The 27,588-nt window shown below is 41.3% G+C and overlaps 1 protein-coding gene across 3 annotated transcripts in view; it reads right to left on the reverse strand.

Annotated features, from left to right (window-relative positions):
* The window catches only part of pacs2 (phosphofurin acidic cluster sorting protein 2), a 64,201-nt gene that overhangs the window by 23,715 nt on the left and 12,898 nt on the right, over positions 1 to 27,588 (reverse strand). The window lies entirely within an intron of this gene.

A 27,588-nucleotide genomic window follows, 5' to 3' on the forward strand; every position in this document is an offset into this window, starting at 1 on the left:
GCTTTCAAGTAGCTATTGTTATGGCTGAGGTATGCCAAATTACACAAGAAGTGGACTCCAAATGACGGAAACAGGTCTTTTGGAGTGATGAATCCAAATTTGAACGTCTCTCCTGACCTATTAATTGTCATTAATATGTGTGTGGAGGAGGTCAGGAGAGACCGTGAATGTCTGGTTGAGACTCTGTCATTGTTTGGGGCTACATTGGACCCAGTGGTGTTGGGGATCGTGCCAAAACTAATAGATTTATGAACACAGAAAAATAATGTCACACTGTTTTTCCATGTTTGTTTGCACACATTTCAATAATTTCCCATTCTCTGTATTTTGCCCAAAGATGCCGCCAGTGTGATCAAGCCACCGACCCACTCTACCTCCTGAGACTCGGTATAACTGTTTGTGGGTTGTAGCATTGACACATTTAGAAAGAAGAAGAAAAAAAATCTGCCTTTAGGCCATGTTGCCAGAAAGACTTTCATTTAAACTTCTGTTGACATTTTTCTTTTAAAACTCTTTAACTGTGACTTTAATGGACATCTCCTGCAAAATAGGCACTCCTGCAAATATTAATAAGTCTTCTTAGAGCTGTCGCTTTCTAGAGTGGGGGGATAGCTGCCATTATATACAGTGTACATAGGACATAAATGTATGATCATGTTGATTTTTACCACAGATTTAATGACATATCAGTACAGAAGCTTGGGGATTCACAGATTATGCAGAGGGAGGTAGCGCTGATGTGTACGATTTGTCTGAAATCGAGAGGTGCACGACTGGCAGACACGGCGGCTTATAACAGCTGATGTGATATCATTTTGATGTAGGCCGGATAGCGGGTATAATGAGCCCCTTACTCTTCTATTTGATCCAAGTGTCTACCAAATATTCACATTTAGGAACTTCAGCTTTAATTAATTTCGACATGAGGTTGCAATCAAACATGTGACCAGAAGCGGCCTGTGAGCACCTAAAAGTGATCTCCGTTCAGCGTAATCACAAAAAAATCCCACCTAACTGAAAGTGAAGTTCACACGAACATTTTCCTACACTTCTTAGTCTAACTTGAAGGGAACCAAGGGTTTTGCAGCAGGCCGAGCTAAATCCTCTTAGTCGTCATCAACCAGTAGAGCAGAAGAGCAACAGTGAAGGAGAACAGTGGCGGGGTAGCATTGTTAGGGTGGTGTGTGTTGAGGAGGGGAGGTTGCTTTAACAAGCCTGTCACGACTTTTTTCAGGCACTTCCTCACAAAACGTAAGAAGAAGAAAAGTTTTGTGTGTGTGTTTTTTTCCCCCTAAAGGAGCCATTCTTTTGAGGCACTCTTTGGCTGCTTTGACTAAATCATTCAGAGCAGGCTCAGTCTGGAAGTCAACCATTTATCATCTGGCTCTCCTTTTTACGGCAAAATTAAACAATGTGTTCACAGTGCTGCTACTTCGAATGACATCACTGCTAAATTATTCGGGTGCATTCAGGAGTAAAAGTAGCTATTCACCAAGTTTCGTTGGTTAAAACAGCCATGGGAGGCACGGGAGAGAGAAATGTGTGAGTAAAAGACCAAAGAGTCTGCATTATTAAACCATCAACCATATTCAGTGTCATTTAGCAACACTGCCTGATTGACCTTGCAAGTAATCTCACTCCTCTCTGACTTTCCTATTTTGAGAACAGGAAACGAAGAGGTGAGGCGGCACCAGCGTAAGCCAGAAGCTTCCAAACCGCACAGTCTGCTGAGCGACAATTATAAAGTCGTGGATCTGCAGCGGAGAGGTATCAATCATTCTCGAGAGAAAGGAAAACACTGCGACAGAGAGACGAGATGCCACGACAATGGCAGGTCTGAAGAAGCCCTAGCAGGCTGAATGAAGACCTTTCTGTTCTTCAGCTGAGACAGGACCCAAGAAATCCCAGGCACAATGGAAGCAAGCCAAATGAAGGCTCGCATTGTGTGCGAGCTGCCTCACACACAGACAATATGCAGCATTCTTGTACTCCTGTTTTGTATTCTACCCTGTTCCCATTGGGCCCAAGCCCACAACAGCATCTGTCTAAGATATGCTATAGGTGGCTAGATGTTGATTTGCGTAGGCACTGACAGCCGAATGATACCTGCTGCACAGACTGCACATTTGGCTTTTTTGTCCTATTTTGCAGCATTGGGGTCAAATCTACTTAAAGGAACTAAAGTCAACCACTGATATCACACGACTGGTCAAACAACCCTCTGACGTTTGTTTGAGTTTCTTCGCTGAATAACAGTGGTCACATTTTTGGCCCTTTCGCTAAGCAGTGGAGTGAAAATGTATAAGCTTTGCAAATGTAGAATCTACTGCACAGCTGTTGCATTGGATTGAATCAAATCTGAAAAAGTGTACCAAATAAACCCATCTATATACAGTACTATGCAAATACTTGGACAACCCCCATTTCTTTATATTTTGGGATGAAAACGGGAAATAGGTGCAATATGTATTGAAATGTGCTAACACGTGTGGAAATACAGTATATAAGGCAAAAACAGTTTGTAAAATTCTAATGTGCTCCAAAGTGGATATTTGGTTTGACCTCCCTTATTCTTCAACACAGCGTGAACTCTCTTAGGCAAACTTCTAGAAGCCAATCCAGCTTCCAGCTTTCACTGGAGCCACTCTGTGTTGTACCTCCCTCCTGACCTCCTCAGTGCATACCGATTACGATTTGAACCAAAGATTTAGATTCATCACAACACTGACTTTCAGTCCAGTTCTGTTATAATTTGGAATAAATCCCCCGTTTCCCCCCCTCTTTCCCTTCTATAATAATGGCTTCTTGACAGCATCCCTTTCACTGAAACCATATCTGATGAGGCTTCAGTAGAGGGATCAGCTGAAGTGAAGACCAGATGTATCTCTCGAGTCCTGTGGTAGAGTTTTTATTTTCGGTTTCTTAAGGACATGACTTTTAGATACCGTTCACCTGCTGCAGATAGTTTTTTGTTTGTCTGCCACTTCTTTTTTCCTCCACTTGTCCAGTTTCATTAACAAAAACAATTAAAGACACACTGCACACTCTGCAAACATATGCCAAGCTTTTGACTAATACTTCTTTTGGAATCACCATGCTTTTGAAATAATAATATTTTCTGTCTGTCAAGCTGTTATCTTTGGCAGTTTTCAGAGATTCAATCAAAGAAATAATAAAAATGAGGGGTGGTTCAAGACTTTTGCACTATACGTTAGATACTATATGACAACATTGTGTTGTTACCAGTGTTGGGACTAACGCGTTATTAAGTAACGCGTTACAGTAACTACGTTATTATTGTGGTAACGAGCACGGTAACTAGTTATTATGCCAAAACCAGGAACGCGTTACTCGTTACTGGGATTTAGATAGGCTCGTTACTCGTTACTTCGTGTGGTGGATATCGCGGAGCTTCCACAGATTCAATAACATTAGCAAGTGGTGGAGGCCAGCAGGTGGATGAAGGAAAAGGGAGGCAAGAGGAGAGACCCGAAGCGGCCGCCGGTCCGCGTGTCAGGTGAACTGAACTTCAGGTAAGAAGTTATGACCTGCAGTCTATCTGGGTCAGATATAAACCAAGTTTAGGTGGAGTTTATTTTCGGTATGCTGACATTTTCGTACTGCGTGCTAGCTAGCATGACGGAGTTTCTACTGTATACAGCCGGGTGGGTGCTATGTTACTGATGTTGAACTTTGTTTTGTTCATACGGTTAATTATTAGAGTTTCCAACCGTCCCCTAAAAAACAGAATCGTCTGGTATTCAGAGAAAATATTACGCGTTTCGTATTGAGGTGAAAAGGAACACAGTTTGTCCCGGACTTCAGCTACAATGAAAAAGACACAAAGCTGAAGCTGCACAGCTGCCTCTTCTTCTCTCATTCTCTCCTCTCCTGTTTCTACTTCAATCACGAAACTGATCAATGATCAGCTGATCGGCTTTTCTCTCTTGTTTATTTATCGCCCACTTTGCGCCAGAAAGAGGAAACCAGCGGATGTCGCGCTAAACAACAGCAGCACGTTTAAGCTTGATCAACTGTTGTTAGAATTTATTTAATATTAATTTCTAGTATCAGCTGAGGTTTGCTGGAGCCACAGCTGTAAAGCTGCTGGTCATGATATCGGTTTGGTTATCTGGTGAGAGGGAAACATGCAGATGAGACCAGGAGATGTCCTTACTGAATCATCAGAGCTGAACAGGTGATGGAGAAACAGGTTTACCTTTTAGGTGACATGAATGAGTTGAAGGGAAGTTATGAACTGTTTCTGAGAGACAAATAACACCAGGATCCTTTTCTATGTAGCTGACAGCTGGTAACTGTGCAGGGGCGGGTCTAGCAAAGTGTTGCCAGGGGGGCAGGTAGGGCATTAACAGGGAAAGGGGGGCACAAGGAAATACTTTTCTTTATTATTCTCATTTAAAATGTCTCGCTTTTAAAAAAATAATTATCTGAGTCTTACAACAAACAATTGATAGATTGATACATATATACCATCAGAACAGTGTAAATCACTGTCACAATAGTTTTTATTTTCATTCAAAGGCTTTATGATTTTTCCTATAATGGTGGGCCGGTCTCTAGTCAAAATGCCCGGGACGATTGTTTTGTCCCAGTCCAGCTCTGTATGCAGCTCATCTGCAGTCTGGTGTTACCTACATCTTCCTATTCAGAAGGCAGAATTTCCAAGTTCTGAGTACAATCAAAAGCACCACGACTGCAGTTTTTGTGTTGGATGTAAAAAGCAGGCTAGAATCATGTGGCGGTCAACGACGGTCCAGGCGTGGGATTTCTCTCGTGGAAATGTGCACATTATTTTTTCCTTTCTATTGGTAGGTGGCACAGTGCACTTGTGGCAAGTAAGCAAGCTAGAAGACTGGCAATCTTGCTGGGTATCCAGTTACAGAAGCAACACATTAACAAGAGAATTCTGAGTAAAACCAAAGTTACTTTCCCTAGTAACTAGTTACTTTGAAAGTAACGAGTAACTTGAAGTAACTGAGTTACTTTTTTAGAGAAGTAACTAGTAATGTAACTAAGTTACTAATTTAAAGTAACTTACCCAACACTGGTTGTTACTAAGAAAATGTATTTATTTTTGCATAATTCCCGTCTCTGCCTGAGCAAACTCCATGTAGCCTGGTACGAGACATCTGTGGTACCACCTACATATGTGTGATGTTCTGCTCATCCATGTTTTTCCCCCATCGGAAAACAAAACTAAACAAAAAGACAGAAAAGAAAGACTGGAGCAAAGCCTGGAGCGGTCATCTTCTTAGGCCTGAAACTGCAAACCTATTACTACAAAGCCAACAAAAATGCTGCACTTAAGATGTCAAGCAGTAAATCTAAATGCAGACGTTACCATTCACTTTGTCCACTTTAGTGTTAATTGGGCCATTTTTACATTATGCAATCCCATTACCGCTCTGTGCTATAACACTGTGACGTATGGGCAGGAGAAACTGTCGTCAGCTCAGCCTTGAATGTTAAGTGCATAATTTCATTCAGTTGAGTATGAAGCCAGGACTAAAAAGGTTAATAGCTCTGTTTCTGTGCACAGCACAGACTCTTAGGAAGCCTTTAACAGTGAAGTACTGTAACATATTGTAAATCATGATCTGATAATTGCCTTTACAGAGGGAAGCTTCCAAGTGAAAAGTTACTGGTCATTGATGCTAACAAGGAAAAACGATGGACGTCATTTTTATAATTTCTGAATGTCATATGTTGTGAAGACATAAAGAAAATTGACACTTGCACCGGACTTAATAATGTTAATTGATGCTTAATATTAATACAGTGGTTTTACCAACAACGTAACTCCAGGGAAGCTTCCATTAGTTTGCTTGAAGGCTGTAAAAGTTGGTGAGGCTGTGAGGAGTATCCCACTCAGCCTGAACAGCTTCACTGTTCCGAAGAACAATATATGACAACAATGCACAGTGCTGGCGTTTCACTCAGCAGCTTCTGCCTTTTTCACTCTGCATTGAACTCGAAGGCGCTCCCACCACTTCGCCACCTCCTGCAAATGCGTGCACACATCGACACTCATGCTCACACACAGCCGTGCTGCTGGCGCTGCAGCAAAGAAACCTGTTCCCTGTTCTTTCCCCTCTCTGTCACCCCAGGGGAGACTCCGGCCTTAAGAAACACACGGCCTGCTGCCTCGAGCGTGGCCTGCCAAATCCCGATCCAGTGGCCAAGCTCGGCACAGATGCTCTGGCAGAGGGAATCACCATCGGGCCCAGTGTGGTGCTGTGATAGCACGATCACATTTGCTTCTTCTGCCAACAGCAACACTCCGACAGGAATTTGTTTTGGTGTCACTGAAAATAAACACCATTCACTGGTGAAACAGGACAGAATCATATTGATACCACACACACTACAAGAAATGTCTTGAAACGTGTCTATTATGCTCTCAAATCATTTGGATCATTGAACCTACTCTGTAAAAAAAAAAAAAAAGGAGCAAATAACAGGATAAAGACCCTGATACTGTAGAGTGGACAGAAAAAAATCACATTTTCAGATGGAAAAATGTTAAAACCATTTAGTGTAATACCATCGTTTTAGCTACATTGCTCAGTCTGCATCTATTGTTGCCATGACAATGTCTTATTCAAGATATGTGCAGTATCTATCTCAGTACTCTATAACTGCTCTGTTTGTATAGTTTGTTTGTAAGTCTTGTCCATGAAGAAGGTGCTGTCTGATACGCATCTGTGAACTTTAAATGTTATAATGTAAAATTATTAAATATCCAGGAGGATCTTTCTGACCTCTGTGTGTGGATACGGCGGATGGATACTACCGCCCACCCCTCTAAGCATTAATATATCGTCCTGAAACAGAGTACTGATTTGCAGGTCTTATATCAAATTTGCACACAGAATTAAAGTGTAATCTATTTTATATTTATTCTTTTATTGCTCTCAGGGTTGCAATCAAAAGAATAAAAACTAAAACTGTCTTTTAGACATTAATTTAATGAAATCCTCAATTTATAGTCCATCAGATTCTCCTGTCATTTAAAGATAAGGCTGTGATCTTGAGAAGTCTGTTAACTTAGGCAGTTGGCATTTTTGCTGGCTTCAAATAGGCTAACCTTTAATACAGCCGCTCTTCTCCAGTCTCACTGACCAAAGTGCTTAAATTGCTCACTCATTCATTCAGCACTCTTAATGTCAAACTACTGCACAGAGCTCTTCCTCTCACCCCAGCTCTTCTTCTTTGTCTGCAGCAGCTGTGTTGCTTTCAGTCTGTATTACGTGTTAATCTCTTCGTATAGTTTTATCCTCCTTTGTATCAGCTGCTCTTCTGCCAGTGAACTTATACATAACTGTGATTGATGTTGCCAGCATGACTCCTTTCATGTGTATGCTCAGGGGAAATGCTCAGTTAACTTATGGAGGTGATTGCCAGTTTTCTGTGACTGCCACTCTGTGGTGGAGTTTTTGCTGAACATCCTCCAGTAATTGGTCAGCACTTTATGGAAAGGGTGTGAAGGATTGTCTAATACTGTCTGTAATTTGGACAGCATGCTCCTTTCTGACTCTGCCATCACAGTCAAGCTCCACACCCACAACATTACTGGCACTGAGGATCGGTATGAGTCTGCTGGTGTGTGCTGCTCTGACTGCTGGCCCAGCACTCCACAGCATAGAGGATCTCCACAGACTAATAAAACATCCAGAAAATCGCCCAGCAGATATTAAAAGACCTCAGTCATCTGAGAAAGGAATGACTTCAACCCTTCTTGCAGAGGGCTTCTACTTTTTCCAAATACTTAGGTATTTGTAATCCTTCACCGTCTCACACAGACCCCTCGGATGGAAACAGGGGGTCACTGCTGTTCTGGTGCTCATCAACCAGCTTCTTTTTCTTAATCAAAACTGTAAATAACTTAACAACAAGCCAGTATACACTGAAGTTACATGAATCTTTAGAAAATTCTCAAGCACAAATCTAACGAATACTATACAACTGAATATACAGCACTTTGCAACTTTCAGAAAGGAGCTAGGTTGCATTTTAGTAATAGGCACAGCCCCATACTGGCATCTTTACACGGGAAAGCATTTAAATTTTACTGGAATTTAAATGAAAGCTGATGTTTTGTTTCTTCAGTCAAGCACAGCATTAACTCAAACAGGCCAAAGACAAGTTAAGTACAAACGTGGCAGGTCAGCTGGGGCCTTTTTATCTATTCAACACACAAATATCTCTTTTCTTTCTTTTTTTTAAAGGCTCTGCAAGCCACTTTGCAAGCCGTCCTAACCCCAGCTGCTCCTTTCATAACGTATCTGACTTTTTCTGTGTCGTTGCTTTCACCGAGTCCCGCTCTATTATGTGTTCAGGACCGTATCTCAAGATAGAAATAATTGTCTTATGGATTCAGTGAAATAAAATCTATAATTTCTTTTAAGGAATCATTTTAAAACTAAATGCTTTTAAAAAACACTCACAGAGGCAAGGGAACAGCACAAGAGCAGAGACATGCCTGAGGTTCAGTTTCAACTCCTGGATTTTCACCTCCTGTTAATAGTGTGAATTGAGCAACTGGACACTGGGAGCTCTGCAGCATTGAGCAGCAAACTGCATCGATAATGAGATTTCCTACTTCACACTGTGACTTCCTGCCCTTTTGCCCTGCATTCCACCCACACACCGAGGCACTTAAAATAGATGGTAGAGCATGATATAGGAATTAGGTAACAATATCAGATTTCTGATTTCATGAGTGAAACAATCCCAGGGGTCCGCTGGGTTCTACAAGACAGTGGGTACTCTACCTTCGTGTAAGCTAATACAATGCTTTCACCGAGCTTCAACAATAATGTACCACATGCGGCTTTTGTAGAAACGGAGTCTTAGACCATGAAGCAAATGACAAAGTAAAGGGTTTAGCGTATATCAGTATGCTTTTTTATTAAAAGCTTGGAGAGAACTCAGTATTTTTCTTAGAGGAGCGGTGGAGAATCATTTTTCCCCGTCAGTGCAGAAATTCTTTATGGTGAAACACAAATTCACTCTTAAATAACCAACCAGTCAATCTCATCACACGACACAGGCCATGTCATGCTTTCTGCATCTTTCAATCTCTGAGAGAAAATCCAATTTCTGAATGTGTCGAACTGATAATGGACTTGGGCCAGCCTTGCAATGTTCAACAACACTTCAGGGCTGAGCAGAAAGAATCATTTCAAAGCTGCACAAAGCACTATAGTTGCAGCTCTTCTGACCTTCAGCACTCCCACCTCAGGCCGGCTGAGCAGACTGCACCAAATTGTAAAACACCACCTTTCCTTTCCAGTTCACCACGCAGTCTTTTCCTCAGAAACTAAAATCTGATCTGGGGTTATTCTCCAGGGTAGTATTTATTAATAAAAATAATCTCATTACACTCTAATTCCATTAATTGTTCAGGTTTGATCATATTTGAGAATCTACAGGCGGTGGTGGAGAGAAGAAGCCACACTTGTCAGCGCTCATTGCTCTTTCCTGTCTGTACACAGCGTGCCGCTTTGATCCGTGTTTGGGATTCTTTCCTCACTAATAAAATGAGTATTTAACCCACAGCTGGGAGCCAAAGGAACGACTTGCCTCTGCAGCATAAAGCAGCATTTCTTATTAGCTCTGGTAAAACGTCATTAGCAGCAGCTCAAACACTTAAAAGTGTTTCACCTGCAGTTTGGCTGTTGTTCAATATACTACTGAGCTCTCAAGGCACAGAGGAAGCATGCTGTATCCGTTTGCTTGTATACAGGAGGGTAATTAATGATCTTTAGCTGTACATAAAGTGCATGGGTCTTAAATTTTCTGCCTGTAAAGTTGGTGCATTAGCCTGCTTCATGCAGGCAGATCGAGCCAAACATGCGACAGCTGCGCAAGCATGAACCCAGGACTGATGGGAAACAAACTGATGGCAGTGGCAGTTGGACAGTCTCTGATAATCCTTTTTAATTCAGACACTTTAGTTTGCAGCATGAATTTTCCGGCCAGCCAGGGAATTGTTTTGTTTCTCCGCGTCTAATGTAGGTTAACAGGCAGCCATCAGTTATGAATAAAGTAGAGTGCAGACCATGTGAGCGTGTGCGTAAGCAATGATTTTGAGTGCTTGCTGCTTTGTAGGCTGGAATGCATTAAGAGCCAGTTTGATGTGTGTCATACTGATGCACTTCTCCTGGTCTGACATTTCTATGAGTACAGCCAGCACTGTGGAAGGCTTAAGCCACCAGCTGATATCATATATTTCACTACAGCATTCATGTGTCCTATGTTGCATTGTAACAGTTTATCAAAGTCTTCTGCATCTAATTATTAACAGTCACTTTGAGATAAATCTGTTTGGAAACGGACACATCCTGAAAGTACCAGGATCTACAAAAAACTGGGAAAAAAACAAATATTGGGCAAAGTGTGACCAGATGCTACACTGAGGTTTATCCTGGTAGGAGGAAGTGTCTTGGTGCAGAATGTTACCCAAACATGTAACTCCCAACTATTTTTGTTAGATATACTCCCACAGGCCTGTCTGATAAGCTCCAACACCCATCATGCTTCAAATGTATTCATCTGATTTCATATTAAACCGATGCTACCACCTTTGAATCAGCTGAAAAGTCAAAGTTTGGATTTTTATTGCTGCAGTTTAGAGGGAGAACAGTACATTATATTTACAGAGTAATTCATGTAACTTTATGTACTGTTTATCAGGTTTTTGACTGTTTCAACTATTTATCTATTTATAGATAAATGGTATCCATTTATTTAATTTTTTAAATCACTTGCAGTTCTGTGCACAACTCTTGAACCACCCCGCCCTTCCTTTTATTTCACTTCCAGGGAGTCAGACTTTCCCATATTATATGAAAGTGGTCTTGATCAATAGTTCTCCAGGCTTCATGAAGGTCTTTCAAAGGTTTTCAGTCCTTGTGCCTGACATTTTCAAAGGAATGTATTTTTTTGTTAACTAAATCATTTAACCCTGACATGTGACTCATTAAAGCATAAAGACCGCACCTAACTTGTGTTGTGTCAACACAAAACAATTTAAACTGTATGTTTACATGTTAAATGTTTAGACACTTTGTTATTAGCAACCTTTCACCAAAATACACCACTTGTTTTCATTTTTTAGTATGAATATGTGTGAAGAAAATGCAAAATGCAACAGTATGACAGGCATAAAAATTATATTTTTGCAGCAAAAAGATTCCCACAGAGCTTTTAGCTGAAGACACGGTGTGCATGATGAGGACAGTGTTCAAAACACAGAGGATACTATTCATTTCAATTTTTATCACAACAACAGACGCCTCAAGACACTTTATATTGCAAGATAAAGACCCTACAATAATACAGACGACCCCTATGAGCAACCACTTGGTGACAGTGGGAAGGAACCACTCTCAGGGAGGGGCGCATAGACGTCACTGTTACACCTTCTAGTAAGAGAAAGTTTGCTCACAAATAATTTTCTACCAGCTTTTCCAAAATGATTCAGACATCACAGGCACAGAGGGGATGATTGCAAGAGTCCAAGCAATCTAATAAAAATAAAATAGAATTTAAATGCGTGAAATGATAAAAAAAAAAAAAACAAACCTAAAAATGTTTATTTAAAGAAAAATGTGATCTATATTTCACGCTTTGTAAAGAACGGTCTGAGCTGACCTCCATTCTACGTGCAAATAACATCCGTCTGTCTATGGTTCAGTTTTTGCTGTCGTATAACGACTTGTTTTGACCGAGGAGATGATATCAGGGTTTCAGCCTTGTTTGTTTGCAATGGGCTAATGTGTCTAAGGCAGCTGGAGAAGTTTTAGGTGGTTATTAACCATGAATGGGAAAGGTTTCTACCCCCTGCGGTGGAACCCTGTTCTAAATTATAACTGTTCTGCGATGTGAGCTCAGCTGCATTGTGTTAATGTCTCACTCGTTTCACTGCCACAGCGACTTTCCATGTTCAAACTTGCTGTATGTGTGTGGCGATAGTTCCTCTTTAACACAGCATCTTAGAGCTGAATTAAACTAAAAAAAAATTCCCCTTTTTTTTCTTTTTTCTTCTTTGTTTCCTCTTTTTTCCTCCCTTTTGGTGTTTCAACCATGGCTATGAATTTATGTATTATTTTCTGGTAATTACACAGCTTTCAAGAGAATACAAGAAGCAAGACAACGTGTAATTCTCCTGTTAATTCTGCAACCTACCAACCTTTATTTAGGAATATGAGCTATAACTAATATTTTATTGGTAATAAAATCTGGTTTTAATGTGGAAGCCCTCCAAAGATTTGATTTTGAAGTAGGGAGAAATGTCGCTCCCCTGCCTTTTCACTTGTTTGCCATCCACCTCTGCACAGTCCTTTCTGATCAAAGGTCCTGAACACTGTTTGTTTCAATAGCAGCCATTTTTTATTTTATTTTTTTTTGCAGTCGGTGCATTTTTGTTTGTGATTAGGAACAAATGGAAATCCGACTGTTTTCGATATTCTCCAGTCTGGCATAAATACGACCATATGTGCTAGAGAACATCATGGCCAGGTCCCTGCCTGTCCCTGCCTCTCGTGCAGCGCTGATTTTCCTCCCTGTGTACAAATGCTGCATGTCACAGGGCTAGATTGCCCTACATTCTCACGTCTCCTGGGATTCTGGAAAATCCACGTCCTCTTGTGTCAGCCCATCCTTCTTTCGTTAAGGTAATCATGCTCTCCCTCTCTCGTTCAGTTTGTCACACTCAACCCATCTCCAGCTTTATGACTCACTGAGAAAGAAGTCTGCAATCACCAAAACAACTCCTCAGCTGCAGAATGCTATGTGCAGTTTAAGAAAGGCAACTGTCGGATGCACCAGCAGCCAACCGCACATCTTTCACCTGTCAGAGACTAAAAATGTCACATGGGAGGGACCCACGGTTTACGCTTTATTTTTTAAGGGTGCTGCCTGGTGTGGCTCTATTGTTTTCTTCCCATTGTTACTGTCTGATTAAGTTCACCTGTGGAACATTAAACCTCCCTGTGGCCCAATTCCAATCCGGCCCCTGGAGCCTCTCTCCACACACTCACTCTGTGCTTTTGAGTGGAGGATCCACCAAATTAAGTGCTCTTTAAAACCAAGTAGTGCTGTGGAAGTGTTACTTAACCATCAAACAGCGAGTCTGCACCGACACAGACTTAACAAGGCTTACCAGCCACAGTCTGGGAAGGTGCAGCATCTGTTTTGTGTGTCTAATAATGAAGGAAACTACGCACTACACACAGAAAGAAATGCCTCATTAATGATTAAAATTAAGCAGGTTTTGAGAAATGTTCTACACATGTCCATATGTAGCTTTTTTAGGTGCCAACAAATAAAATCTATTATTATTATTATTATCATTATTATTATTAGAATTATTATTACTGGAAGTTCCTGCTCAGTGCAAGAGACTCACAACTTGGCCGTGACTCTATCTTCCAAGACAACTAACTGATTTTTATTGTTTACCATTTATTTTATTCAGTTTTTGTTTTGTTGCCTCCTTATCGTTTCCATAAGGAAGACACTGACATCATTACTCTTGTCCAATCACCTTCTTGCTCACCTTCTCAGAGCCAACCAGCCACCACTCTGCGTGGTTTAAATCTGTGCTCTCGGTCATTCTCCCTTTCAAACTCTCATTCATGGAACCCACCTCCTCCCCATCTCCACCTCACTTCTTTAAAGCGAACTCTCCTTATTTAACCGTTATTGTTTGAGAGCTACACTTGAATTTCCCTGAAGGAATTATCTGGATCTATGGATGTTGTTCCATCTCATTTAACTCTACTTGAGTTGGTGTTAAATGCAGGTAAATCATGTTTTTCTCAAATGGCAAAGAGGGCCAAACCATTCAAGGGCTTGATCACTGCAGTCTTCTATTTTTACCTTTATTTTTTTTATTAAGAATTTATCAATCACCTGACCAGTACTTAAAGAGTTTGGATACTGCCCGTCATTGTGCTTTACAATAAAAAAAAACAACCCTGCTTTTAAATACGTTGACCCAATTTCTTGGAATAATCTACAGAAAGAGCTGAAATTGTCAGAACTGGTTACATTCGAGGAGTATAAGTCTGTGTCTTTGGGTTGGTTTTACTACTTTTAATGTCTGGTTAATGCTCTTGTAATGATCTGTTACTGCACATGATTTGCATGTTTGTGGTCACTTGTCTGCACTGACTATCGGTTCAGGTGCTTTTCTTTTTTTTGTTATGGTCTTATGTCCAAGTCCCTCTTGAAAGAGAGACTGTAATCTCAGCAAGACTCAAGGATAACAACCTATGTATCTAGTCTTTATGTGTTAGGGCAGTGATGGGGGCAAAAACTAAAAAAAAAAATCATAGCTCATAGGTCAAATCCAACCCCACATCAAAAAAGATGTGTTTTATTATTAATTTTTTTATTTGATTTTCCAGGAAAATACTTTTTCCAACAGTGCAAACACATAACATTTCAGTCCTAATAAATACAACCTTGTAACGCATAATGACAGTCAATTCCTGACATACAAATACAGGGCAGCGTAATAAAAACAGCCTGCTGAAAATGCATTTTTTTAAAGTTAGTAACAACATTAACAGCAGCACTTTCCATCGACGATGAAAGAAAATGGTTGAAGATCGCTCCAATTCGCTTTTCTTTCTCTGACACATAAGTACCACCTATGCGACCGTATTAAAAGTAAAATAATTTAGGAAGAAAAAAAAACAAACAACCACTCAAACCACTCAACAAGTCAATCTGCAGTCTAACAGGTAACAAAAGGAGCTTGTTTGGACTGAATAATCATGTTTAAGTGTATAAGAACTTCAACAATGGACAGCTGTATGTTATTTGCAGGGAAAAAACGTAAACGGTGAACAAATCTGTGCAAAGAGTATTAATAAAGTAAAAACATGGAAAAAACTATGTTTATGTTTTATTTTCTTTGAGTCGGTCGCAGATACTGTTCAGAACTTTTATCGACAGACTTTTGAGGTGCAGCCGTGGGGTGAAGGGCATCAGGTTTGGTGGTCTCAGCACCTCATCTCTACTTTTTGGCTTAATCGAGTCATGACCTCCAGCTCACACTGGAGCTCTGAGTCTGTGGTCGTGATTCTCAGCTGGAAAAAGTGGAGTGTCCACTCTGGGTCAGGATTCCCACACTTGCTCATGAGTTGAGCGTGAGACTGAGGAATGAACTGGTCCACCGTTGGCAGTGTTGCGCACGCTCTAACAATCTTTTGTGATAAAGAGCTGAACATGAAAGGGAAGCTGGCGATTTACCGGCCAATTTACTTCCCTACCTTCACCTATGGTCATGAACTCTGGGAAATGACCAAAAGAGTGAGATCACAGATACAAACAAGCGGATACAAGCTTCCTCTAAATGGGGTCTGGGCTCTCCCTTAGAAACGAGGTGAGGAGCTCCGCTCTCCGCTGGTTCGGGAATCTGACTAGGAATGCCTCCTGTTTGTTTCAGCCATGTCCTACTGGGAAGAGGTCCTGGGGAAGACCCAGAAATCGCTGGAGTGATTACATCTCTCGTACTTAGCTGGAGGAGGTGACCCAGGAGAGGCAAGTCTGGGCTTCTCTGCTTAAACTTCTTGCCTCTGTGACCCAGATCTGGATGAGCGGCAACAAATGGATTAAAAGATGAATTCTCTGAATCCCTCGTCCATATATATGAATAGTTTTTGTAGAGTTGAGATTTAGTTTTTTGATTTTTAATAAATTTTGAGTAATTTTAACTTTTATATAGAGTGGGGAAGAGATTTGAGAGGAAGGATGTTTAGGGTGATAAGAATGTTGCTGACAGGCTCCAGTCGAACCTAAACCTTCATTATAGTTAGGGTCTTTAATCTTAAGTGGTCCCACCTGCTTACGAAGTTGTTCTGAATGAGCTAATGTTTCTTCCAGCAACTTACAGAAAGAAAATCAATCCTTTATTATTAGCCACACATCTGTGAGAAAATGACAGACTTCATCAGATGCAACCCTTTTTTAAATGCCTGTGTGCCTGAAATAAACATTTAGGGTGCGATTGTAATTGCTGCTTGTTCATCTCTCCAACAGCACGACTGGTCTGTTCACACATCTGCGTCTCCTCTCCAATGAGGCGAGGCGGCCACTTCATCTCATCCTTTCAAAAGTTAAGATTTGACGAGGATGCGTTTCGCACCTGTCACACACTGAAGTCAGACATGCAGCGGCTGATTGGTGGGTTACTGTCACTGAGGGCACTGGGAGTATACATACTGCAGCATATGGTACATGCACAATACAGTGTAAATACTGAAAGCAGATCTGTTAGCGTGCTGTGAAATCAAAGAGGGAAGAAGCAGCAGCAGTCACAGGGGACACAGTGTCCTGCCTGCCTGCCAGGCTCACAACGAAATCTGAGACACATACGTCGCAGAGGAATACTGCATTCCAGCTATTTAGATTCCCTCTGTACACACACACACACACACACACACACAGAGTTGGGGTTGGTGTCATCCTACTGTAAACATGCCTCACACATTCAGCCTTAATGGCTGACATGCCACGCACAAGCTTCTGTAACACCACAGGCATCACCCCCCCACTCCCAACCCCCGCATGCCTCACCCACCTCTGTAGTCAGAAACTGAAGCTGGTAAACAAGACCGGATGATTTGGATTTTCTAGACACTTCTGGTTGGTGAGCATTACAGACAGGAAAGCGACCACACTTGAATTTGTTGTGTGCGTTTCCCCCCAAACAAAGAAAAAAGCCCCACAAAATACCAAAAACTTTAGTTTATTCTCATCTAAACAGCGTTACGTGCAAGGACTCAGATTATTGACTTAACAACTGACTTAGCAAAAATATAATTTCAAAAAAGATGCTTTCTGTTTAAAGTACGATATTTGGAATATTCCAATTTCTGCCTACCTCAGATGCTAAGAACTGAAAGTTCAATATCCATCCTTCATTCAAAAAAAGAACAAACCTCCCTCAAACCATTTCTCATCACCACCAGCGAAGCTTTTATTGTGAAGTCACTTTAATTATGAACTAGTTGCATTTCAAAGGGCTCCAACAACGTTCATGTTGGTCCAGCTTTTCTGGTGTTTACATGTTGTAGCTGTTTACTGCCACCAGGGGGCAGTGTCACAGACAACTGGACTGTAGGCAACTCTTGCTTCCCTGTTGTTGGTCTATCAGCCAAGCACAAAGAAGAGCTAAATTATTATGTACAAAGAGCTGAAGTGAAACAGAGAATTGAAAACAATCTCCAAAGCGGTGTCATCTGAGCTTCTCAGATTTTTGATGATCTTGTGTTTTCTTTATGATTTTCATATAAATCTCCATACGATCAGACTCAGGTGGCCAGTTCACTGACCACTCTATGACTAAGGCTTTAGCAATAAATTTCACAGCAAGTAGCATCAACTCCCAGCAACCATTCACAACCAATCGGGGAATACTGGTTCTTCCAGACCACCAGTTGCCAAATGGTTGCAGACTGGTCTTTAACTCTGTGTAACTGGGACCTTAATCACTTGATCTTCTTCTTCATATTTGACAGTTTCTTTCTGTATAATAAAGTTCACCACTATGGAAGCATGACATGAGTTATGTTTCAGGTTATGGACGATTGTATTTAAACTCTGACCCTTGTTAATTGCCATGTTAGTGTCTGTCTGCTGTTTCCCCTCAAAGATGAATCAGCTCTTCTTTATGGCTCCAGTTTTTTAAATCACCCAAAGCAGCTGTGAGACTGAATGCTTAATTTATAAAAGCTATAAACCAATTCAAGTCCAGAAAGAGAGTGGTTCAGAGTGATGATCAGGCAATTTCTTCTTGTTTTTCTTCTCTCCTGTTGGATAGTATTATCCTGATAGAGTGAGGCACATGGTGAGACGCCAGGAAGCCTTAGGATGGAGGGAGGGAGTCCTCAGCTGGATCAGTGCCCAGGCTGCCCCCTAAAACACTGCTTTTACATCGCTGAGCTTTACAAATGTGCATGAGGCTGCAATTTTGGGAGAGAGGCAGGACGAATTTATACTCAGCGAGACCAGAGAAAGCAGAGAGAGAGAGAGAGAAAGGGGGGGAAAAAGAGTAAAGCTTGAAAAGAGAAGCTTTATAATGAGAGTGAAAACACGCCAAAGACAGAAAGAGAAGGAGGGCAGTGCTTGCACAGATGCAACAACTTATTTTAGATGGTGCAAAAACAGATTTGACAGCCAGACGCTCTTTCTCAGGGTTTTGGTTTCAAGCACTGACATCTGCCAGCCTATAACTCTCAATTACTGCACCTTCCTGAGGAAACTTAAAGCAGCAAGTCAAAAATAAAACTTTGCCAAGAAAAGGTTATTTTTTGCTCAGTCTGGGACTACTCTGGGATTTACTGCTAGGATAGTTTCTGTGGCACATGAGGCAGCGACAGGCGGTGAATTAAAGGCTGACCGCAGAACATAAAATACTATAAAGTTCGAAAACCTCCACTGACTCCTGTCCGTTATTAGCCTTGTTGAGTCCTTCTTCTTCTTTCAGCTGCTCCCTTTGGAGGTCACCACAGCGGATCATCTTCCTCCACCTCACCCTATCCCTAGCATCCTCCTCCATCACGCCAACCCCCTGCATGTCCTTGTTGAGTCCTTCAGTCAAACTATTTGTTCAATAATTGTGAAAACAATGTATATATTCTAAGAAGTTAAACTAAAAATATAATATACACAAAACTAGATATGCACATATGAAAACCTTGCACACATTTCCACAAGTATTATCCAACGAAGAAGAGTGCGTTGCCCTGCGAGTGTGGTTCATGGTTTCACTACCACTTGATGAGTAGTTTGGAGACAAGTGGCATCTTGGATGGGTGACAATGGCAGCCTGGTAGCAATCAAGATCGCCCAGTTTGTGTGACTGAGGTCTAAGGGAGATGAAGGGATCCACCGTCCCAGAGAAGAGAGCCATGTAGTGGCTGATAAAGACTGTCAGATGGAGCTGAAGCTAAAGAGACAGAAGATCTAACGAACTATTCAAAGTCAGTGATTGTGTGTAGTCAACTCCTATGTAAATTTTCTACCACAGGTACAGTGGTTACCTAACTTCAGAAATAAAGCACATAAAACCTTAAAATGAAATAAGTAAAATATTATATAAAACTGCAAGTCCCTTGAAAGTGTGTATTTGCTTTTAATGAGTGCACAAACAAGTTCTCACACAAACTGACATACAGCAAAATTTCTGGCACATTCAGAAGCATCTGGCAGGTTGTTGGAGACATTCAAGCGAGTCTCACTGGACATGACAACCTTTTGGGTGTTTCAGGAATGAACTGGCAGTGACTAAACCCACAACATCATTAGTTCAGACATCAACCATCAACTGTACAAGCTTACAGCTGTCTCAGTTGACTACACATTCACTCAGAGAGTGTAATGTTAATCCCGGATGTCAGAATCAGAGCAGAGAGCAAACCCTGTGGGCTCCCACTCTGGCTCATAATAACATTTAGTCTCGCTTAAATTTATACAGTAAAGCACGAAAACATCAGTGCAGTGATTTAAGAAAGTCACTAGTTTCATGCAATGACAATTGGTTAGGAAAGAAGACATCCTCCATCACTGTATGAAGGCTGACAGCCGCAGTCGGAGAGATAAGAGGGTAATGGATGTTGTCAAAACTTATTAGTACAGATTGAGGAAACCCCCAGCTTGTGCTGTACTAGCATGCTGCAAAGATGCAGCCTGTCACTTGTGCTGTGGAACGACTTGTAAAAAGAAAGTTTCTGTTTCCAATGTTTGCATGCCTTCCCACCAAAGATTTCTTGTTTTACCCACAGAGTGCAGAGTGTTTTTATTTTATTTGGTATTTAACTGACCACAGATACAATTTTCATGCACCACTGAGTCCTTTACTTCTGTCATGACATCTAAGAAATGCCTGGGAACATCATGGTGCTGCGTCAGCATATTTTCACTTTGTTAGACTGTTGGGAAATTTGTCCTTTCGACTTCTCTGAACTGTTAATTAGCAGCAGGCAAACACTGCGCAGAGCCCGCTTCAAGTCTGAGGCCAGCGTGTTGGGTGTGGAAAAAGGTTAGAATATTAGGAGTAGCCAATCATGTTGGAGATGTTCATGTTATTCATCATGTTATTTGCTAAATGGAGAGCATACACACAAATGTACAGGATATAATACAAATACTGCTAGCTGCCCATCGACTGGCTTCCAGAAATTGACAAGACGCGTAATACAGAGGCTATGTAAAGCTTAGGCCTCAGTTACTCAAAGACAGGTTGGCAATGGCAACCTTTAGTTGCTATGGAAAGATGAGCATTCCTGAACTGTAAGGTGAGATTGCTGCAAGTTTCTGACTGTTGCCGGGTGAAATCGGGTGCAAAGAGCATGTTTCACTGAAAAGCGAAGCAATGCGATTGGTTCGCTTTTCAGTGATTGCTGCATTTGATTATGGTTTGCATTTAAGACGCTCAGCTGTCTGCAAACACTTTCCTTTTTGCTCCATTTAGCTGTAGTAAAACAAACCAGAAAAAGAGAATGATTGCCTTCGAAGTAAAGTTTACACCAACACATTTCAAAAGGACCAACTTTACCTTGACAGCAAACGTTACCGGTTTCCAGTTTGTGTCCAAATTTCAGTATTTGACTACCATTCCAATACCAGTCTGGACCAATGGTTACCACTCATTGGTCCAGAATGGGTAGTAACCATTCTGGACCAATGGTAGCCGAGCTCTTGGCCTGTGTGACTGAGGCCTAATCTCGTGAAGTCCCACAATAAATTCATATAGTGTATAAAGATAAAAATGAGTGCAGCAACAACTGAAATGATCCAAGTATCTGCAGACCAAGTAGGAGCTGAGTCTTATCCACTGCAATGTTAGCATACCTCATCAGGAGATACTAACACCCTGATTACAGAGTGTCACAGACACATATATGGAAGTTGTAAGTTTCTATACACAATAAAGGTCCAGAGTTTTGCCATGGTAGGCAGACCAAGCAGTCACACCACACACACTATAATCAATCTGCTGCGGTTCTTTGCCATTATTCAGGCGTGTGCCGGAGGCCCTCGAGCGCTCAGCTGCTCATGCAATATTCAGCTGCGGGGTTTACTGGCTGGCTGAGGAGAAGATGCAGTGAAGTGACAGAGCAAAGCCTAGTAGGTGTGTGTGTGTGTGTCTGTGTGTAAGTGTGTGTGTTGGTCATGAAGCTCAGGACAAACAGAGCCTAAAATAGATTTGACTTCAACCCTTCTGACAAGAGAAGACAGCTTTGACAACAAGAGTACAAGTCTGTGAATGAATGAGCGCTGAAGTGCACACGCACGCACACAAACACGCCAAGTTAAACATGGTGGCGATGAATTAGTTCAGAAGATGAACATCATCCTCATCTCTATCTGTTAAACATAAGCAGAGCTGGTCTAAGATCAGCCATGTTTTTAAGCATTCAGTAGTGACAGATGTGCAGGACAAATGGAAACTGTGATCAGATCATTCCTCATACGAAAATTTATCGCACAACCTGAACCCATACAGTCCACAACAACAGCGCACATGCATGTACTCGTACACTCATACACATTCATCCCTTCTTTGAAGTCGCTCATGAATAATAAACAGATGACTAAGGCAAAGTCTAAACTCCATCCTGAACCTCCGTGCCCTCCCTTCATATAAATCACGCTCGTATTTGCTCAGCGAATCTGTGTCAGTAGATCATTAAGCTTTGAAGGCCAGCGCAGCGCCAGGAGATACATTCAGCTCCACTCTGGCTTCTTCACACCTCCTCTTCTGTCTGCACAACAGCATGCTTTTATCATGAAAGGAGGTGAGGAGGAAATGCTGGCTGAGGCTCTCCTCAACACTACCAAACACAGGAATGCCATTACTTATTGGGTCGAGGAAAAAATAGCCAGAAACAGCTCCGATTTTTATCTTTACATGGCAGTGGGGAAAAAAAATTGCATGCTAGGATTGTAGCTTGGTATTTCCTAACTGGCTCAAAGGGAGGACACGGCATAAAAGGAAGCCAGTATGAGTGGATGGGTGCACATGAAAGATAAAGTAGAAAGAAAAACGAAAGCACGAAAAACATAATTAAAGTAGTATTTCTGCATCTGGTTTGGACTAAATAAACTGGAGCTGTGTTAGTGATTGTTTGAGAGAGAATTTAAATTTTTAATTGCACAGCAGGGTAATAACGAGCACAAAAAGAAATTGCTTCAAAAGCATAACTCCCTGGCGTGTAAACCGTAAAACACATCTGAAAAATGGAACTGAAATAAAAAACAGTAAAGTCACAGCACTCACAGCTAAAATGAATTAGACTAAAATGTAAGCAAAACTACTTTAAAAACAAATCAAAGCAGCAGCAGCAGTCGCAAGCAGTTTAAATGCAGTTTCATTCATTTTATACATGAAATATGAAGAGAAGAGTAAGAAGGTGGATTTAATTTGGGGACTAGTTTATGCAGAAAAAGGAAAAAAATGTAAAAGAGGAAGGAGAAAGAAGGCGACAGAGAGCTAAAGGTGAGGGATGAATTGGATGTGGGAGGTCACAGTCTCTGAGGATAGACACTCCCTTTTCTACTTAAAACTCTGAGTCCTCGCCTCCCCTTAGCCCTCCAGCTCGTGTCGTCCCAAAAGTCATTTTGACAGCTCAATAATTGACTGCTTATCTTTTATTAATAGAGAGATCCATTAGGCCACGAGGCCGCGACGGCGCTCCAGTGTGTGCGTGCTCCGAGACAAAGCACCGCCGGCCTTCACACGAGACACCTCCTCTTTCTTATTGTCTCATATTCCTGCATCTGCTCAACGCTTCACTGTAACACAGCCTCTTAATTAGCCTCACACACAACAGAGGGGTCTTCATCGTCAATGTGGTGGTACATGTTAGACACAGTGCAGAAGCAAGGCTATCGTCACAGAAGCAGGAGGGAATGAATGGGTTCATTTCATTTCCTGAAACGTCTCTTTTGAGGTTAAAAAAAAAAAGAAAAGAGCTGTAATCATATTTTATAAAGGCTGCAGAGACTGAGGCAGGTTTGTGTATTCTTCAAAGGGGCTGTAGATATCAAACATATTCCCTCAGTAAAGTAAAGCCTGTGCCTCATTATCTCGAGATAACAAATTCGAGGTTTGCCAACATTCACGCTTGATTGCTTCACTGACGTTGTCCCAGTTCAAGCTGAAAGAAGGAGCAGAGGCAAAGGGAGAGATGGCCATCGATCAAAGATCAAACTCAATCCCTCGTGAAGGCTGAAAGCCGACATTTAAGGAGGTGTGATGGGGGGACAAAAGAAACAAAGATGTGCTTTTATTACATTTTATGTGTATATTGAGACAATTAAATGGCAATGACTGCGTCAATGGCACAGTTATGCCTGCAATCATGCACAAACAATTCTTGCACTGTCCAAAGCAATGCTAGCATCACTGTGACACTTCCAAACGTCAGCATGTTAACGTGCCTACAATGACAATCATATGTGCAGACATTTAGCAGCTACTGACAGCATCTGTTAAGTCTACTAAAGACACAGTTTGTTGGTTGTTTAGTTAGAATCCAAAATATTAATAGATTTTTTACTATGTACTATACTATGTTTGTTTGGATTTAACAAGTCGAAGCTGAAATCACCTCAAACAAGCATGACCAAGAGAAAGCCCGGGGTGTGATCATTGAACATGTTAGGATTCATCCTCTGGAGAACACGAATATCTTGAAAAAGCTTCACAGAAATCTTTCCACTGGTTTTTGAGATTTTTCATCCTGGATTGACAGACGCTGCCACCCTGACATCCACAACATGGCTAAAACAGAACAGCAAAAATGGATCCTTCCTAGGTGTAACCTCAAACGCATGATGCTATGAAATACTAAATGAGACTGACATGGAAGTTCAAAGTTGTAGTAACAGCCTCCTAGAATAAATAATGCATTACTTTCTATTGAAAAACGCTTTTGGTTGCACATTAACTAGCTTCCCAACTGACCAGCAACAGCCAATAGTTGCACTGTAAATTAGTGAACTTAGAAGACGGTATTGAGCAGGCTAACCTTCCCTGTATCCTGCAGTAAAAAGGCCCCACAAAGTAATCAATAGCAGTCTCCCTCCCTATCTCCCAGCCTGTGTACACTGGACGTCAGACTGATGGTGGTTTATGGCTTTTAGTACCTGCAGACACCAGAGCTGTTGAATGAAATCACAGTAAACCAGCGGGGAGGGGTTCATGCTCCCATAAAAGCATGGGAGAGAAGGCACACTGAAACAAGAGCGCACCTTTAGCCATCAAGCTGGCCGGAAGAATTCAGGTTTGTGGACACAATGAGGATCAGATATAGTGCGCTATAAATAAGCAGCTTTAATATAAATTTCAATATATGGCTCTTGAAAAACAGCTGCTGTGTAATATTCACTGTTGACTGCTCTTTTGTTATATATCATCAGACTTTCATTATGACAACACAAGAAGCGAGCTCCCGAGAAGTTGGACTGAGAGTGAAAATCCCCGGAAACTCCAAAGTCAGATGTTTCCGAATGAATTTGCTTGACTCTTCTTTACAATGTTATTTCAGTTCATTGAGGTTTGCAGGCATCTACTTGTGTCTCCACAGCATTTCAGTCAGATTGAGGTCTGGACTCAAAACACCTTGATTTTTTTTATTTTTCAGTCATTGTGTTGTAGATTTGTGCTTGGGATCATTGTCCTGTTGCATGACCCAGTTTTGGCTAAGCTGTAGCTGTCGGACAGATGGCCTCACGTTAGACTCTAGAACACTTTGGTATACAGAAGAGTTCATGGTCGACTCAATGACTGCGAGGTTCCCAGATTCTCTGGCTGCAAAACAAGCCCGAATCATCAACCCTCCACCACTGTTTGACAGCTGGTATGAGGTGTTAGTGCTGGTTTTCTCAAAACATCATGTTGTGTGTTAGGGCCAAACATTACTTTGGTCTAGTCTGTCCAAGAGGACTTTGTTCCAGGTGTCATGTGGTTTGTTCAGAAGCAACTTTCCAAACCTAAGCTGTGCTGCCATGTTTTTCTTGTTGGTGTTTTTTTTTTTGAAAGAGGCGATCCTTCAACACAATGCATACTTCTTCAGTCTTTTTCTAATTATACTATCATTAACTTTAACATTCAATATGCTAACTGAAGCCTGTGGAGTCTGAGATCCTGTTTTTTATTCCAGTTTCTCTAAGCATCATACAGAAATAGCACACTATTACAGAGTGTTGCCTAATGAAGGGCCAAAAAGACAGAAACAGCCCAATAATCAAATTTTCTACCTACCTCACGATACCCTCTGCCATGAAATTTGATGGTCGAGTGAGAAAACACTGACCTATTAGAGCTATATTCACAATGAGAAATCGTCTTTAAAAAAAAAAAATCTATAATAAATGTGCTCCATTAAATATGCAGGACACGAAGATTTGAATTCTATGTTTTACATCAGCTCAGAGTCTGAATGACCTAGAAACAATTAAAAGCACGATGGATACGGAAACCGATTTATCTCCAGAGAGATGTGTCTGCTTTGTAAGGAAGAGTGTGTATGTATAAAAGGATAAAGTATATAGGTTCTGAGTTGGCTTTGAGGTACAGAACAGCAGACAAACATGAAGCAGGCAGCCCAAAGCGAAGTCTCTGTTTCATGTTTTGCAGCCAAAGTGCAGAGAAACTGATGCACTAAAGAATAAAATGATCTGTGGCCTCTGAGAGCAGCAAAAAAAACCCCAAACCAGAATACAAATGAGAGCTTTGTATGCAGCAACGTGCTGCACACACTCCTCTCATGATGCCAGCATTCTGGACACCCACTTTAATCATCTCTAGGCTGTCAAATCATGGTATTTACAGCATGTCTGAGGCCAGTGTCCATATCCAGGACTTTTCAAAACAAGATGATCTCGTGAAGTCGTTTTAATCCACACGAAACTTTCAGCCGCCACACTACTGCTAAATATTTGCATATGCCATGTAAGTCTGGCCTGTGGGCTTATCTCTGATATGAAAATTTCGATTTTGGTACATTGAGACAACATGCCACAAATATTGCACAAGATTGTTGTCAGAGTCTCTGCTAGTCTTGAAGGACCAAGAAAAAACAACTTTAAAAACAATCTGGCTGCTCACATTCAGCCACAGGAGCATTAGTGAGATCCATCACTGATGTCTGGCAGCAATGCCTGGCTCCCACTTGTCCAATTCCTCCCAAAGGTGTTGGATGTGTTTGAGATCAGGAATGTGTACAGGCTAGTTAACGTCTTGCACAACAGGAAAAAGATCTCTTTAAGTACTTGGCTTTGCACAAACAGGAATGGCAATGCAGAAAAGGGAAAGAATTCACAAATTTTCACAGTTTTTGCAAAATGTGACTGTGAATGATTCACTCAATCATTTTTAAAAAGCCTCAAATCTTGCCAGAACTTTCATTTCACCATGCTGGGGTTAAAAATCCCATCTAAAGATGCATTAAACAAACAGCAGACACTTCAGATTGCACTGCAGCCAGTCTGAAGTGTCCAACATAATGATTTTCATACCAGTCAAGAGTTTGGAAGCTCTTTTGCCTGTGTAATTATGGAGCAAATTAACTGTGCAGTCACAACAGAGAAAGCACATTTGCTGTGTTCACCATGTTCTTCAGCTGAAGGGCCCTTTCGTGCAGATCTCATATTGTTGCTCTGACAGGTTTCTGCATTATAGGGGAGCTGAAAATGGACGTGCAGGGCGCTCTGTGCATTTATATGAATGTTTTCTGACTGAAGTGGCTGAAAGGGTCGCACTGTGGCCACCTGGACCTCTGACTGTTTTAGTCAAATGGCCCGTGAGAGTGTATGAACTGCACGTGAGTGTGCGTTTTGTGGCTCAAGTGGATGTTGAATGTAACGCAGTATGTTCAGAACAACACCGTTTGAAAATGGATACTCCAAATAAAATAACTTCTGGATATAAATGAGAACGAAAGAAAAAAAATCCAGCAAACATCAAAAAGACTTTTAATGGGTCAATTTTCATATCCTATCTGGTGGAAGTACATGACAGAATTCATCTTATCAAAGCACAGAATGCACAAATTTAGTAATGATAAGAAATAGAAGTCTTCCTTTAGGGAAGCTCCTCCCTGCAGTAGCTGATAATAGCAGATGCACAACAGATGTCATGAATTCAGATGGTCAAATGTTCCAGCCAACATTTTCAAAGCATCCTTCGCCCTTCTCCTCACCCTCTCATAAAGTCCTGTATTTTTGAAGAAGAATCAAAAGCTGCAGAGTATTTTGTAGTAAACTACAAATAGATATTTCAGAGGTGGCCAATAGTAAAAAAGGGCTTTAAAAATCACACACAAGGAATAAAAGTATAACATATAACAAGTTAAATAAAAGACTATCTGTATAAAAATGTTTCAGCAGCTTTTTAACAGACTCAGTGGAGTCTGTACGACATAAAGCCCGTCTGAAAAGCCCGATCCTCGCCAGGAAAGCAGCAACCTTTGACCCGGTGACGCAAGAGCTCAGGAAGAAGAATGAGGCTTCAGCAGGTCAGAAACATACTGGGAGGCTCGA

This window comes from Oreochromis niloticus, linkage group LG19 (genome assembly GCF_001858045.2).
Source record: "Oreochromis niloticus isolate F11D_XX linkage group LG19, O_niloticus_UMD_NMBU, whole genome shotgun sequence".
NCBI lineage: Eukaryota > Metazoa > Chordata > Actinopteri > Cichliformes > Cichlidae > Oreochromis > Oreochromis niloticus.